The sequence below is a fragment of the Caretta caretta genome, chromosome 4 (assembly GCF_965140235.1).
Source record: "Caretta caretta isolate rCarCar2 chromosome 4, rCarCar1.hap1, whole genome shotgun sequence".
In the NCBI taxonomy this organism is placed as follows: domain Eukaryota; kingdom Metazoa; phylum Chordata; order Testudines; family Cheloniidae; genus Caretta; species Caretta caretta.
Window position 1 is genome coordinate 20,302,834 of NC_134209.1, and position 14,987 is coordinate 20,317,820.

Sequence of the window (14,987 nt, forward strand, 5' to 3'; positions counted from 1 at the left end):
GCCCCCTCACTAAACCCCACTTCCGTGCCCCCTCCCCCATGCTGCACCCCGCACTCCCGTGCCCCCTCCCTCACGCCGCACCCCCCACTGAACCCCCACTCCCGTGCCCCCTCCCTCACGCCGCACCCCCCACTGAACCCCCACTCCCCGTGCCCCCTCCCTCACGCCGCACCCCCCCACTGAACCCCCACTCCCCGTGCCCCCTCCCTCACGCCGCACCCCCCCACTGAACCCCCACTCCCCGTGCCCCCTCCCTCACGCCGCACCCCCCACTGAACCCCCACTCCCCGTGCCCCCTCCCTCACGCCGCACCCCCCACTGAGCCCCCACTCCCCGTGCCCCCTCCCTCACGCCGCACCCCCCACTGAACCCCCACTCCCCGTGCCCCCTCCCTCACGCCGCACCCCCCACTGAACCCCCACTCCCGTGCCCCCTCCCTCACGCCGCACCCCCCACTGAACCCCCACTCCCCGTGCCCCCTCCCTCACGCCGCACCCCCCACTGAACCCCCACTCCCGTGCCCCCTCCCTCACGCCGCACCCTCCACTGAATCCCCACTCCCCGTGCCCCCTCCCTCACGCCGCACCCCCCACTGAACCCCCACTCCCCGTGCCCCCTCCCTCACGCCGCACCCCCCCACTGAACCCCCACTCCCCGTGCCCCCTCCCTCACGCCGCACCCCCCCACTGAACCCCCACTCCCCGTGCCCCCTCCCTCACGCCGCACCCCCCACTGAACCCCCACTCCCGTGCCCCCTCCCTCACGCCGCACCCCCCACTGAACCCCCACTCCCGTGCCCCCTCCCTCACGCCGCACCCCCCACTGAACCCCCACTCCCCGTGCCCCCTCCCTCACGCCGCACCCCCCCACTGAGCCCCCACTCCCGTGCCCCCTCCCTCACGCCGCACCCCCCACTGAACCCCCACTCCCCGTGCCCCCTCCCTCACGCCGCACCCCCCACTGAGCCCCCACTCCCGTGCCCCCTCCCTCACGCCGCACCCCCCACTGAACCCCCACTCCCCGTGCCCCCTCCCTCACGCCGCACCCCCCACTGAGCCCCCACTCCCGTGCCCCCTCCCTCACGCCGCACCCCCCACTGAACCCCCACTCCCCGTGCCCCCTCCCTCACGCCGCACCCCCCCCTGAACCCCCACTCCCCGTGCCCCCTCCCTCACGCCGCACCCCCCCACTGAGCCCCCACTCCCGTGCCCCCTCCCTCACGCCGCACCCCCCACTGAACCCCCACTCCCCGTGCCCCCTCCCTCACGCCGCACCCCCCACTGAGCCCCCACTCCCGTGCCCCCTCCCTCACGCCGCACCCCCCACTGAACCCCCACTCCCCGTGCCCCCTCCCTCACGCCGCACCCCCCACTGAGCCCCCACTCCCGTGCCCCCTCCCTCACGCCGCACCCCCCCCTGAACCCCCACTCCCCGTGCCCCCTCCCTCACGCCGCACCCCCCCCTGAACCCCCACTCCCCGTGCCCCCTCCCTCACGCCGCACCCCCCACTGAACCCCCACTCCCGTGCCCCCTCCCTCACGCCGCACCCCCCACTGAACCCCCACTCCCCGTGCCCCCTCCCTCACGCCACACCCCCCACTGAGCCCCCACTCCCCGTGCCCCCTCCCTCACGCCGCACCCCCCACTGAGCCCCCACTCCCCGTGCCCCCTCCCTCACGCCGCACCCCCCCACTGAGCCCCCACTCCCCGTGCCCCCTCCCTCACGCCGCACCCCGCACTGAGCCCCCACTCCCCGTGCCCCCTCCCTCACGCCGCACCCCCCTGAACCCCCACTCCCCGTGCCCCCTCCCTCACGCCGCACCCCCCCACTGAGCCCCCACTCCCCGTGCCCCCTCCCTCACGCCGCACCCCCCACTGAACCCCCACTCCCCGTGCCCCCTCCCTCACGCCGCACCCCCCACTGAACCCCCACTCCCCGTGCCCCCTCCCTCACGCCGCACCCCCCACTGAGCCCCCACTCCCCGTGCCCCCTCCCTCACGCCGCACCCCCCACTGAACCCCCACTCCCCGTGCCCCCTCCCTCACGCCGCACCCCCCCTGAACCCCCACTCCCCGTGCCCCCTCCCTCACGCCGCACCCCCCCTGAACCCCCACTCCCCGTGCCCCCTCCCTCACGCCGCACCCCCCCACTGAGCCCCCACTCCCGTGCCCCCTCCCTCACGCCGCACCCCCCACTGAACCCCCACTCCCCGTGCCCCCTCCCTCACGCCGCACCCCCCACTGAACCCCCACTCCCCGTGCCCCCTCCCTCACGCCGCACCCCCCCCTGAACCCCCACTCCCCGTGCCCCCTCCCTCACGCCGCACCCCCCCACTGAGCCCCCACTCCCGTGCCCCCTCCCTCACGCCGCACCCCCCCCTGAACCCCCACTCCCCGTGCCCCCTCCCTCACGCCGCACCCCCCACTGAACCCCCACTCCCCGTGCCCCCTCCCTCACGCCGCACCCCCCACTGAACCCCCACTCCCCGTGCCCCCTCCCTCACGCCGCACCCCCCCACTGAACCCCCACTCCCCGTGCCCCCTCCCTCACGCCGCACCCCCCACTGAACCCCCACTCCCCGTGCCCCCTCCCTCACGCCGCACCCCCCACTGAACCCCCACTCCCCGTGCCCCCTCCCTCACGCCGCACCCCCCACTGAACCCCCACTCCCCGTGCCCCCTCCCTCACGCCGCACCCCCCACTGAACCCCCACTCCCCGTGCCCCCTCCCTCACGCCGCACCCCCCCACTGAACCCCCACTCCCCGTGCCCCCTCCCTCACGCCGCACCCCCCACTGAACCCCCACTCCCCGTGCCCCCTCCCTCACGCCGCACCCCCCACTGAACCCCCACTCCCCGTGCCCCCTCCCTCACGCCGCACCCCCCACTGAACCCCCACTCCCCGTGCCCCCTCCCTCACGCCGCACCCCCCACTGAACCCCCACTCCCCGTGCCCCCTCCCTCACGCCGCACCCCCCACTGAACCCCCACTCCCCGTGCCCCCTCCCTCACGCCGCACCCCCCACTGAACCCCCACTCCCCGTGCCCCCTCCCCACAGCCCCCGTCGCTAGGCGAAGGGAGACACTTACTCCATTGCTGCAATTGCCCTTCACCAACCGCCGCCGCCGCCCGCCGCTCCCGGCCGCCGCGCACAGTCCCGCAGGGAACCGGGAAGGGGCATCCCCCGCCGGCCCCGCAGCCCGCTCCGCTCCGCCGAGAAACACAGCGGCAGAACGGGGCCCGCGCCACAGGCTCGGGGGATGGAGCTGGCGCCGCTCTCCCAGGTACCGACCCGGCCCTGAAACTCCAACCCCCAGCATGCACCGCGACAGGGCCTCACGGAGCATGCGCTCACCCTCGGGTAACTTTCCAGCCCCGGCGGAGGGAGGTGACGTGCTGCGGGGCGACGGGCGGCGGCCTGATGACGTGGCCCGCGCGCGGCGGGTTCTGGGCGAGTCGCGGGAGCGTAGCAAGCGGTGGAGCAGGTCAGGGGACCCCCAATGCGGAGAGTGCCGGGCGCCGGCCTCCCCTCTCCCTGCGGGCGGGCGGTCCCCGGGGTCCTAGCGCGCCCCCCCGGGCCGCGGCCCGAGCCCGCCCGGGGCCTCGCGGATGCTGCAGCTGGGTCTGCCCGAGCTGCCGCCAGGCCTCCCCGGCCGGCCGGGGGCTCCGGCGCCGGGTCCGCCCCTCGTGAGGAGAGGAGGGGGAGGCCGCCGCCGCCGCCGAGGCCGCGCCGCCACTGCAGCTGGGAGCCCCGGGGCAGGAGCTGCGGCAGCCCAGCCGCTGGGAGCCCAGGCTTCTCGGGCTAGCTCTGCGCCGCGGCCGGGGCCGAGTCTCCCCGCCGGGCAGCCAGACTCTGGCCAGGCGGCCGCGAGCGAGCGAGCGAGCAATAAATCGCCGTGTGGCCGTTCCGGCTCGGGTTCTGGAGCCGGGGTGTGTGTGTGTGTGTGTGTGTGTGTGGTGGGGGGGGCAGGGGTGTGTGTGTGTGTGTGTGTGTGGTGGGGGGGGCAGGGGTGTGTGTGTGTGTGTGTGTGGTGGGGGGGGCAGGGGTGTGTGTGTGTGTGTGTGTGTGTGTGGTGGGGGGGACAGGGGTGTGTGTGTGTGTGTGTGTGTGGTGGGGGGGGCAGGGTTGTGCGTGCGTGTGTGTGTGTGGTGGGGGGGGCAGGGGTGTGCGTGTGTGTGTGTGTGTGTGTGGTGGGGGGGCAGGGGTGTGCGTGTGTGTGTGTGTGTGTGGTGGGGGGGGCAGGGTTGTGCGTGCGTGTGTGTGGGGTGGAGGTGAGAGCGGGGGTCGATCTAAGTGACGCAACTTCAGCTGCGTGAATAACGTACTTAGGGCGACTCACCGCGGTGTCTTCACCACAGCGAGTCCACGGCTGCCGCTCCCCCCTCGGCTCCGCCTGCGCCTCTCGCGGAGCTGGAGTACAGGAGTCGACGGGAGAGCGCTCGGGGGAGGTCGATTTGTCGCGTCTAGACTAGAGGCGCTAAATCGATTCCTGCCCGCCGATCTGGCGGGTAGTTTAGACGTGCCCTGACAGTGGTGTCTTCGCTGCGGTAAGTCGACGGCTGACGCTCTCCCGTCGACTCTGCCTGTGCCTCTCGCCCTGGTGGAGTACCGGAGTTGACAGGAGAGCGTTTGGCGGTCGACCGCTGCCTGTGAGTCATGCGGGTAATGTAGACAAGCCCTTAGGCAAGAATACTCCAAGGACTTGTGGCCACAGAAGTCCTGGTTGGGCAGTCCTTTTCTAGTTTTGCCTAGTGAACCTCAGGAGCTTCGTTGGGACTAGGCTGTGTGTCCCTAGCTGAGAGGAGGGAGCAGGGATGCTGAGCTGTAAGAGGGAGAGAATGGTCATGTCCCACTAGGAGGCATACATGTGTGTGCAGGAGACGTGCGCACACAAATAAAGCTAAATGAAGCAAAATAAATGTTTCTATAGGAGAATTCTAGCTTCCAAACTCAACATCTGCAGCACATGTTGGTTGGAAGTACTTCTATCAATTGAGGGTCTCAATATACACTACATGACTGGGGAGGGGACAGTTACATACTCTCTGATTTCTATAGAGGGATGTGCGCTTGCTTTGCACTAGCGACTATTTTGGGTGGGGCTGTATCTAGAATATGTCATTCGTTCTCCACCCTTGATGTGAATAACAAGAAAATTATGGCAAGTGGATTAAAAAAAATCAAGCTTTCTGCCCATCAGTGTATGTTCAGAGGTGTTATGGTGTTTGGGTCTGGAGGTAAGGGACAGAATCAGCCTTTCTGTTCAGACTGGACGTAGAGGTATGAGAGGGGAGAGCACTGTGTGTGAAAGAGGATTCTGAAGTGTAGCCATGTTGGTCCCAGGATATTAGAGAGACAAGATGCGTGAGATTAGGTAATATCTCTTACTGGACTAACTTGTTTCTGTAAAGGGGACTCTGGTAATACAGAAAAAAATCACTTAGCTATGCTATTTCCAGACTGACCATTTTGATAAGTTTTGGTCCATTTGTATAGTAGTTACAGCGAAGGGAGAAAAATAATTTTTTTAGGTGACTTCTGAGAACATTAATTCAAAGTGAAACACAGTTAAAACAATTCCTGGCTGAAGTTCATTACAGTATATATGTCAACACAGCTGCTAAGATAATAGCAGTGAATGCTATATAAATAGATAGGTAGAAATTAAATGCCACAAGCATTAGTAGTCTACAAATGCTTGTCTACAGTCTGTCTTTGGACAAATTTAACTAAAGTGTGTGTGTGGGGGGGAACCTTTTTAAATCGGTGCTGTCCCCTGAGTGTAGTGTTTCAGAAACATGTTATACTGATATAAACTCTGTGGAGGGTCTTCTGATGGATTCTTTCTTCCCATTTGTGTTGGGGCACCCTTTTTGTGCTGTGTTACGCTCACGTCCATAACCCTTATGCACGTGCATGAAGGTTCCAAATCCTTTTTCTTTACTGGGATTTCTGCACCCCATAAAATGTGGGGTACCCTGCCTTTCATAAGATATCCTCTTAATTCCCATTATTTTCATTGGTATTTATGGCAACAAGTCCCCATGGCAACATGCAGTTGCTGCAGTATTTTCCCTGATGTCCCAATCAGGTGCCTTGCCATTTAGATGGGTACGTTGTGGCATATTTTCCTGAACATCACTCATTGGCACATTCTTTACAGTAATCTTGTAAGTTTACTGGTACAGGGTTATGTCAACCCTTCTTTAGGTCTAAAACCTAATATGAGTAACCTACAGTTGTACAGGCCTCAGGCTGTAGATCTTGTATTAGCCTTACTTTGTTTATATACTTAATAAAGACTCATCACTCATAAATATGTCAGCCTTATACCCCTATAATACTATTGTACTCATTCCTATACTTTTATCTACCTCTGTTTATCACACATTGATTACATATGAATTAACCACATCAGAAATAATTATATGAAATAATTGGCTACAGAGAACTGCAAAGAAATTAATGCTAGCAAAATGCCATCCTTTTGTCTTTCAAAGATGTTTTTGTTATAAACAAACTTGTGCATCTGCATTAAAAAGGTGGTGTCACATTTCCAGAGAAATTATAACAAGCCTTAATGAGATCAGGCAGAAGATATTTTGAGTCGTGCATTATTTGTATGTAATATTTGAGAATATTGTTTTTGATTGGAAGCAGCACAACTTACTAGCAATAATATAACTTTCTGCGCATCATAGGCTGACTGAATTGTAGGATATATTTATTGCTTTTCATATTGATGATTACTGCTTGTTGCTTTCATCATGATCACAGAAGAGATTTGGACAAAAAAAAAGAAAAAACCAGAGTTGCCTGTTAAAATAAAGGAAATTGTAATTACTAATACTGGTGGTTGGACCAAAAGTTGAATGATTCTGATTAAATGGGCCTCTGCCTAAATCTTTTACTTACCCAACTTAATACTTATTTCCAACTAGAATAATTTTTGATTGCTGGCATTAAATCAATTGGCAATTTATTATGCTAGAGGCAGCTGTGTTTTACTTTTTTTTTTTTTACACAACTGAGTACTGTAAAGATCAGTTCCTCTTTCTGCATCAAAATAGAGAGAATTGTAAGATGAAACAGTAATAGTGTTTTTACTAAAAAGACAAATTTGTTGTTTGTAAAAGCACCTTGATGCAATAAGATTAATATAAAAGGTCTCTTCTCCCAGGGATTTGTGTACATATCAAGTACTTTTAGTGCTTGAGGGTAAAGCTACAGTTTTGTCATGGATGTCATAGTGGTCGTGGAAACTGAGTTTGAATAAAATCCATGAAATGCCACCAAACCAAGTGGCAGTGTGACCTAGTCCACTCATTCTTGGCATATTTGCCCCTCCATTTCTGGCCAACTTTCTGTGCATCAAAACTATGTGCTAGGGTGTAACACCAATCAAATTTACCCCTCTGTCCCTCCATCTCTGGAGGGGTGGATGTGCAAAACCTGAATGGTGGTTCAAATGTGTAGGACAGGTAGAGGGGGCTGGAACCCCATGCTCACCCTGTAGCAGTGGCGGGCTCACTCTCCGATCCCCTTGTCGTCTTCTTTTTATGATCTATAACTATTTTTCTCAACCTCTGCCATGAAATGTTTTAAAAATTGGCATGACAATCATATCCCTACTCGTGTGAACTAGACTTATGGGAGAATAAGACCCTTGGTGTGATGAACTGCAATGCACTAGGGTAGAATCATACATTCAGACTTATTCTACCTCTTTATTAGTGATCTAGATCTAGAAGAGGAACCAAAAGGTCATTAATTAAATTTGCAGAAGATATAAAACTGTATGGTGGGCTGGCAGGACTGACTTGTGAAGGAGGTTCTTTGTTGCTTTAGAACCTCATGTCATGGACCAGGGACTTATTGTGCTAGGCGCTGTACAAACACACCAAAAGATGGTTCCTGCTGCAAAGAGCTTACAGTTTAGGACAAGGTGAATGCAGACAAGCAGACTGGGGAGCATAAAGAAACAAGTCAGGACTGGTTAGCATGCTAGGCAGTGGGCTCACCATGCCTGCTGCCCGATGGTTGTCATGAGTTTTGTAGGTATTCCAACAAAGAGGAGAATTAAGGAGAGATGTGAAAAGGGACCATGAAGTGGCTTTGAGGGTATTTATGTGGAGCTCATCCCATGTGTACAGCATGGTGAGAGAGAGCCTGAAGGTGCTTGTTTAACGTGTAACAAGTGGGTGATGAAGGCTGCCTCCATTGGCAGGATGGAGGTGGGAGTTGAGATCTTGATAGCATGTGAGAGAAGCTGTGAAAGGCCTTGGAAGTGAAAACATTGTATTTGATGAAATGGAGAACAGGGAGCCAGTAGAAGGATGCAGAGCGAAGGGAACATAACGCTTACAAAATTTTTCAGGTAAGCACCAAGGTAGGAGATAAATTATGTAGGGTGGTGTGAATGTTATAACTGGAAAAGGAACATGTTGGCTGACTCTTCAGAAAAACGTGGACACAGATCTAGTAGGCTGTGGAATGGTTTCTCAGTAGAAGAGTTGGAACTTGCATTGCTTGAATCTATATATTTTTTAAAAATAGTGACAGATGGTGGTGGGACAGGGTCTTGAAAATGTACAAGAAAATCCTGCATTGTCAAAGTCTAACTAGATGACTTTCATAATTCTGTGAAGAGCTCACTGAGTGATCCCTTGGGGCAGCACCCTGTGGGCTTGGAGTAGGTGATGCATCTTTCAGGTAGGGATATCGGCTAATAGGTGTTCAACTAACTAGGTTCATCTTTGAGGGCATCCGTGCATTCCCACTAGTGGGAGCTGCCTCCTGGCAAATGGGTGCACAGAGCCCTCTTGAAAGTGGCATCTCTTAGGAGTGCATGCATGAGCATCCTCTTGAAATTGAGCATTTGGATTGCAGAGCTCTGTATAAAAGATTGCACTCCTCCAACAGGACCTGTTCTTTTTCTGCTGCCTTAAAGAATGGAAGGGACCCACTGCTGCGTCTGTAGTGAGGCACTTGTTTGAGTTTTAACCTCCCAAATCTATGGACAGCTTAGTTTCTCTAGTAGGGTTGTATAGTTTTAATACTTTCATAGACTCACTGAGTTTTTTCTAAATCTCCTGGGAGCCCTTGGGGTTTTTGGGTGCTGAAGCCACACCCTAAAAGAGAGTTCAGGAAGTATGCCTCATGCCTGATAAGTATCTGTTCTGAGCATCAGATTCTGGGATACATCGGGTACCTGGAGGAGGCACATTCTCCGGCCTAGTGTGCACTCTGCTGGCTTTTGCACCTTGGGCCTGCCAAGAGCCCCATCTTTGGTGTTGAGCCTACCTTGCTTTGAGGTGCTGAGAACAGAGAAACTTAGTTCTGCACTAAGACTGGAATGACCCTCGGGTGCTGAAGCCCACCCTCACAGAGCTCAAGAGGCAACTCCTGCCTTGGCTTTGGCACCTGCCTCTTCTAGAGGCTTCAGCATGGGCTCTCAGAAGACCCCTGCAGTTGCCAAGGCAAAGGCCCAGTCAAAAGCTGCACCATAGGCTCCAAGCATGATGGCACTTGACTCTCCCCAGGCTCCCTCTAAACCTACTCTGGAGAATCTTACTGCTTCCTCTGCCTTGTCTCCAGGCCCCAGCACTGACGTATTGGCACCAAGCTCGCTCCCAGACATTGATCCTAAAAGGAGGACAAGAGGAAGCATGCCAGCACCACAAAGTTGCCTAAGAAAGGAAGGGGAAGTGCTAAGACTCTTCACTCCTGTGGTGTGGGATCCCCTGGTGCCTCCCAGCAGTAGCACTGTTTGTTCTCACCCTGTCGGCGCCTGTGACAGAAGGGTTGTCCCTGATCGTGATTCCTCAGACCCCATCCCAGTCACCATGTGGCAGAACTAGGCCGTCTTCGCAGAGTCTGGCAAACCCATTACACATCTTCTGCTATCCCAGAATTCTCTCCCAGGCCTCCAGCAAGGGTTACCCCATTGTGGGATGAGAATAGATGGGTTGTAAGGGTCCTCTGTGTTGACTTCAGCTCCTGGGGCATTTGGCACCCATGCCAGCCCAACACTGTCTGGTGCCTGGAAAGAGCTGATGCCAGAGCCATTACAGTTATTCATGTGGCCATATAGCTACAGTCCTATCTAGGCTCTAATTGATGTAGTCAGATGTAAGCTATCTGTTCCAAACTTTGGGGGCTGCCCCATCAGCAATGGCCTTTGGATTGAGGCTTTGCCACAACCCACAGCTCTGATACTGGCATTGGGAGAGCACATCTGTAAACCGGCCAGTGGACGTGACACCATGATTCGTCAGCATTCTGGAAACCTTAGATGTTGATGATGTCCCTTGGAACATGGATGATTTCTCCTACCCAACGGTCTCCAGGGTTCCTTTCCGCCACCCAGAGAACCTGAGTCCTATATTAATATTAACGCTAGCTGAAGAGACCTCCCTTAAACCTCTCATGTACTTATCTGACCTTGACAACAACGTTCCTCATCAGCAAGAGGGCCATTTAGCCCCAGGCTCTTTATACAGCAGTGCATAAAGATAAAGGGATTCATGCACTTCACTCTTGCCCTTGCGTTATGCCCAAAGTGGTGTCAATTTCCACATTGTATGTGTGTGTGTATCTGAAATATATAAATCTACTCCTTCTTGTGTTCTTTCCCAGAACCTATTCTCATCCAGGTGAAATATCTCCATGCTGCAGATGTAAAAAGAGTCCTATGGTGTTTTTTTTAAACCTGGAAAAGATAAAAGCTCTTTCAAGAGATTAATGGGCTATTTGTCACATTTGAGAAGAGATGCCAGGGAATACCAATCTTCACTCAGCAAAGTGGATAAAAATATCTGATTTTAAAAAATCAGATTTTTAAAATGTATTTAAAGGTTTATTTTTAAAAGTATTTAAAATTAAAGTTGAAATTGACAATCTGTTAATGCCTAAATTTACTATAATATATTAAAATAATGTACATTAAATAAAAATATTAAGCGATACATGTTTTAAAGAAAGACCACTGAACTGGAGGAAGTCACTGGCTAAGCAGCTGGAATCAGAGTTTGTTGAAGTGCATAACCAGCTTTTGACAGCAGTAGCCTCTTCTGTAGGCATGGCGAGAATATTTCTTAATTTCAGTTTATTCAACTAATTCTGTTCAATGAATTTCCTCCTCCAATTTATAAATCAACGCTAGGGCCACATCTCCACTACTAAGTTGTTGGTTTTATGTAAGTTGACATCGAGCCTCTGATTTAAGCAAGTCGATCATGTGTGTCCGCACTATGCTCATTGTGTCGTCGGAGTGCATCCACGCTAGCAGGGCTTGCATTGACACACAGAGTGCTGACCTGTGGGTAGCTATCCCACAGCGCATGTAGCCAAGTGGAATTTTGGGTTAGGCTTGCAGTACCTTATGGGACCAAAACATTTGCATGGGTGGTTATGGGAACATGGCATTAGCCTCCCACTTACCTCCCTCCCTCCCTCCCTGAAATCAACGGCAAACAAACCAAGCCTTTTTTCATAAGCCTGGGTTACCCGCGCAGATGCCATAGCATGGTAAGTATGGACTCCTCTCAGCTGTACACTGTTGTGAGCATTACAAACACTTTGCACCTTATCCTGCAGTATTTACACAGCTGACACAGGAGCCGCTGTGTGGAACAATGTGATGCCACGCAAGTAGCCCTGCTGGAAGACATAGAGCGGAGCAATTCACATTTGCTGGCGACAGTCCTACATCACCTTGACACAGCTGAACGTCACTTGTGGGCCCGGGAAACAAGCACTGACTCATGGGACTGCATCGTTATGCAGCTATGGGATGATGAGCAGTGGCTGCAGAATTTTCAGATGCATAAGACCACTTTCTAGGAATCGTGTGAAGAGCTTTCCCCAGCCCTGAAGTGCAAGAATACTAAAATGAGAGCTGCTCTGACAGTGGAGAAGTGAGTGGTGATAGCTCTGTGGAAGCTTGCAGTGCTAGACTGCTACCAGTCAATGGGGAATCAGTTCGGAGTGGGTAAATCTATTGTGGGATCTGTTACGATCCAAGTTTTCAGAGCAATCAACAGACTTCTGCTGAGAAGGGTAGTGACTCTGGGCAACGTGCAGGACATAGTGGATGGTTTTGCTGCGATGGGGTTTCCTAACTGCGGTGGAGCTATAGATGGAATGCATATCTCTATCTTGGCACCAGACTACCTTGCCAAAGATTACATAAACCGAAAGGGGTACTTCTCAATGGGGTTGCAAGCACTGGTGGATCACAGGGGCTGTTTCACCAACATCAACGAGTGATGGTCAGGAAAGATTCATGACGTGCACATCTTTAGGAACTCTGGTCTGTTCAGAAAGCTGCAAGCAGGTTCTTTCTTTCCAGACTGAAAAACAACCATTGGTGGTGATCAAGTGGCAATCATGATCCTGGGAGACCCAGCCTATCCCTTGCTCCCATGGCTCATGAAGCCATACACTGGCAGCCTGGATAGCAGTAAGGACCATTCAACCATAGGCTGAGCAAGTGCAGAATGGTGGTAGAATGTGACATTTAAAAAGCTGCTGGCATTGTTTGCTTACTAGGTTAGACCTCAGTGAAAACAATATCCCCGTTGTTATTGCTGCCTGCTGTGTGCTCCATAATATCTGTGAAACAAAGGAAGAAAAGTTTCCGGCGGGGTGGGGGGTTGAGGCAGATTGCCTGGCAGCCAATTTTGAGCAGCCAGACACCAGGGCAATAAGAAGAGCACATTGAGGGGCTCCACGTCTCTGTGACGCTTTGAAAACCAGTTTCAGCAATGATCCACAGTAATGTGACACCTATCTGTGTTGTTCCTTACCAAGATATCCTCTTCATTGCATTTTCTCCTATGTAAATTCCACTCCCACTAACCACGGTGTGCTGAATGAATAAAGAGCCTTTTCTCCTCAATCCGTTAAGTTTTATTATGAACACAAACACACAGAAACAGCAAAGAAAAGTGGGGCAAAAGGGTTGAAAACACTGTGGTAGGGGGAGAAACAAGGGAAGCTTGCTTACAGTTGCACTGCAATAACAGTCAAACAAAGCAATAACAATCCTTGTACCCTCCCCTGGTGTTGAGTGCAAGGAATATTGGAGTCTTTATCTCCCCGAACCCCCACCTCATAGGACGTTTGGATGAGGAGTATGTGGAACTTGACAACGATGGCAGCAGGTTCAGCATAGGCTGCAGAGAGACTGTAGCATCTAGCTGCCTTTCTTGAACCTCCACCAGACGCCTCAACATGTCTGATTGCCCCTTCATAATCCACAGCATCTCTTCCTGCCTGGTACGCTTTTGTTCCCTGCATGTTCTCCTGTCCTCTCTGTCCATATCCAGTTTGTCAGACATTGTAATTCTCCATGCTCTGAGCTCTGTCTTCTTATTCTCAGAGGTGTGCATTAACTCATTGAACATGTCCTCCCGAGTCTTCTTTTCCGCCTTTTAATCTGGGAAAGTCTCTGCCCCAGTGTGGAGGATGCATCGACCAGACAAGGTTTCAGCTACAAAGAATACAAAGGACAAGGGTAGCATTGACAGTGCATGCATTGTTTCTGGTGCAAGGTTAATTCTTTTTATGAAATAAATACTCCTCAGTGCACTTCCCTGCAGGCCACAACGTAATCACAACCACTGGCTATTGCAAGAGTCGGTTTGCTGCTCCAGCCATGGTGCGTATGGGCACGAGGTCTTTGCTGCAGCTTTTGTGAACACATCCTTGGGATCACTGGTTGGAATTTCAGAAAAGCCTCTTTTCCCCTAGCACCCTGAGGACAGGTACCAATGTGCCTGTACCAATGCCCCCCAAATAGTTTGATTTTTACAAAAGTGACACCAGGTTGTTGCGGGGGAAGGGAGACAAAGAGGAAGCTTCTCCCCCCACCCCCTCCCTTTTTAAAAAAATCCTGGTTGCAATACACAGTGATTGTGGGGAGGATTACTTGTTGAATTGTTTGCGGCTTAAGGGCTAGCATCCAAAACTTCCCCCCATTTCCCCTAGATGACCCTATGCGATATCACTCTCCTGAGGGTAACAGAGATGGAAAGGGAGCAGATGCTGTCTGGGTACAGACCTGGCCCTTGTGCTGCAATGATGCCAGCAGAGTTAATACTGGAGTGGTGTGGGAAAGTGTCCTCCTGTGGTGGATGAAATAAGGAAGCCCTTCCCAGAAACCTGCTGCAAAGGATTGCAGAGACCCTCCATGAAAGCTTCCTAGAGATCGCCGTGGAGGATTCCAAGGCCATCCCTGTGCACATAAACCGTTTTTTTCTGAGAGCACCCTCTGCGTAGCTGGAGTGGCCACAGATACCCACTACACCTACTTTTTTGTTCAGATTAAACTTAAAAAATAACAGCATGTAACCCTACAGTTTGATTGGAAATGTGCATTCCCCAGAGGTGCCTTCCCCTGCATCATGGTCCCCCAGCAATTGGTCCCCTGAAGGGATGGGCTCCAGGGTTAAAAATGGTTCTTGGTTTTCGGGGAGAATGGATCCTGTGCTTGCCTGCCTTGCATTCTCCTCCTCCTCCTCTTCCTTCTCGTTGTTGCTCGATGCCACCTGGGGCTCCTGGGAGATATCCATGGAGAGTTTTGGGGTAGTGGTGGTGTCGTCGCTGAGAATCTCAGGCAGCTCCTCGTAAAAGCGGCATGTCTATGGGGCAGAACCAGAATGACTGTTTGCCTCCCTTGTCTTATGGTACGCCTGCTGGAGCTCCTTTATTTTAACGCGGCACTGCTGTGGGTCCTTGGTGTAGCCCTTCTCCCCATACCCCCCACGATTTTGGCATAGATGTCCGTGTTTCTTCTGCTAGATTGGAGCTCTGCCTGCACAGACTCTTCTCCCCACACAGCAATAAGATCCACCACCTCCTGTGTACTCCATGTTGGAGTGCGTTTGCGGTCTTGAGTCTCTATGATCAGCTGTACTGATGAGCTCTCCACGCTGATCAAACAGGAAATGAAAATTCAAAAGTTCCCAGGGCTTTAACAGG

The 14,987-nt window shown here is 53.9% G+C and overlaps 2 protein-coding genes across 4 annotated transcripts in view; one reads left to right on the forward strand and one right to left on the reverse strand.

Moving 5' to 3' along the window:
* Positions 1-3,287, reverse strand: part of PURG (purine rich element binding protein G) — a 28,535-nt gene extending 25,248 nt beyond the window's left edge. Inside the window, exon 1 of the mRNA XM_075127439.1 lies at positions 3,091-3,287. The gene's annotated coding sequence lies outside the window, so the exon portion shown is untranslated. The remainder of the gene's footprint in view (positions 1-3,090) is intronic.
* Positions 3,288-3,390: 103 nt separating this feature from the next.
* The window catches only part of WRN (WRN RecQ like helicase), a 112,664-nt gene continuing 101,067 nt past the window's right edge, over positions 3,391-14,987 (forward strand). For all 3 annotated transcript variants that reach the window (XM_048848757.2, XM_048848758.2, XM_048848761.2), the window contains exon 1: positions 3,391-3,486. The gene's annotated coding sequence lies outside the window, so the exon portion shown is untranslated. The remainder of the gene's footprint in view (positions 3,487-14,987) is intronic.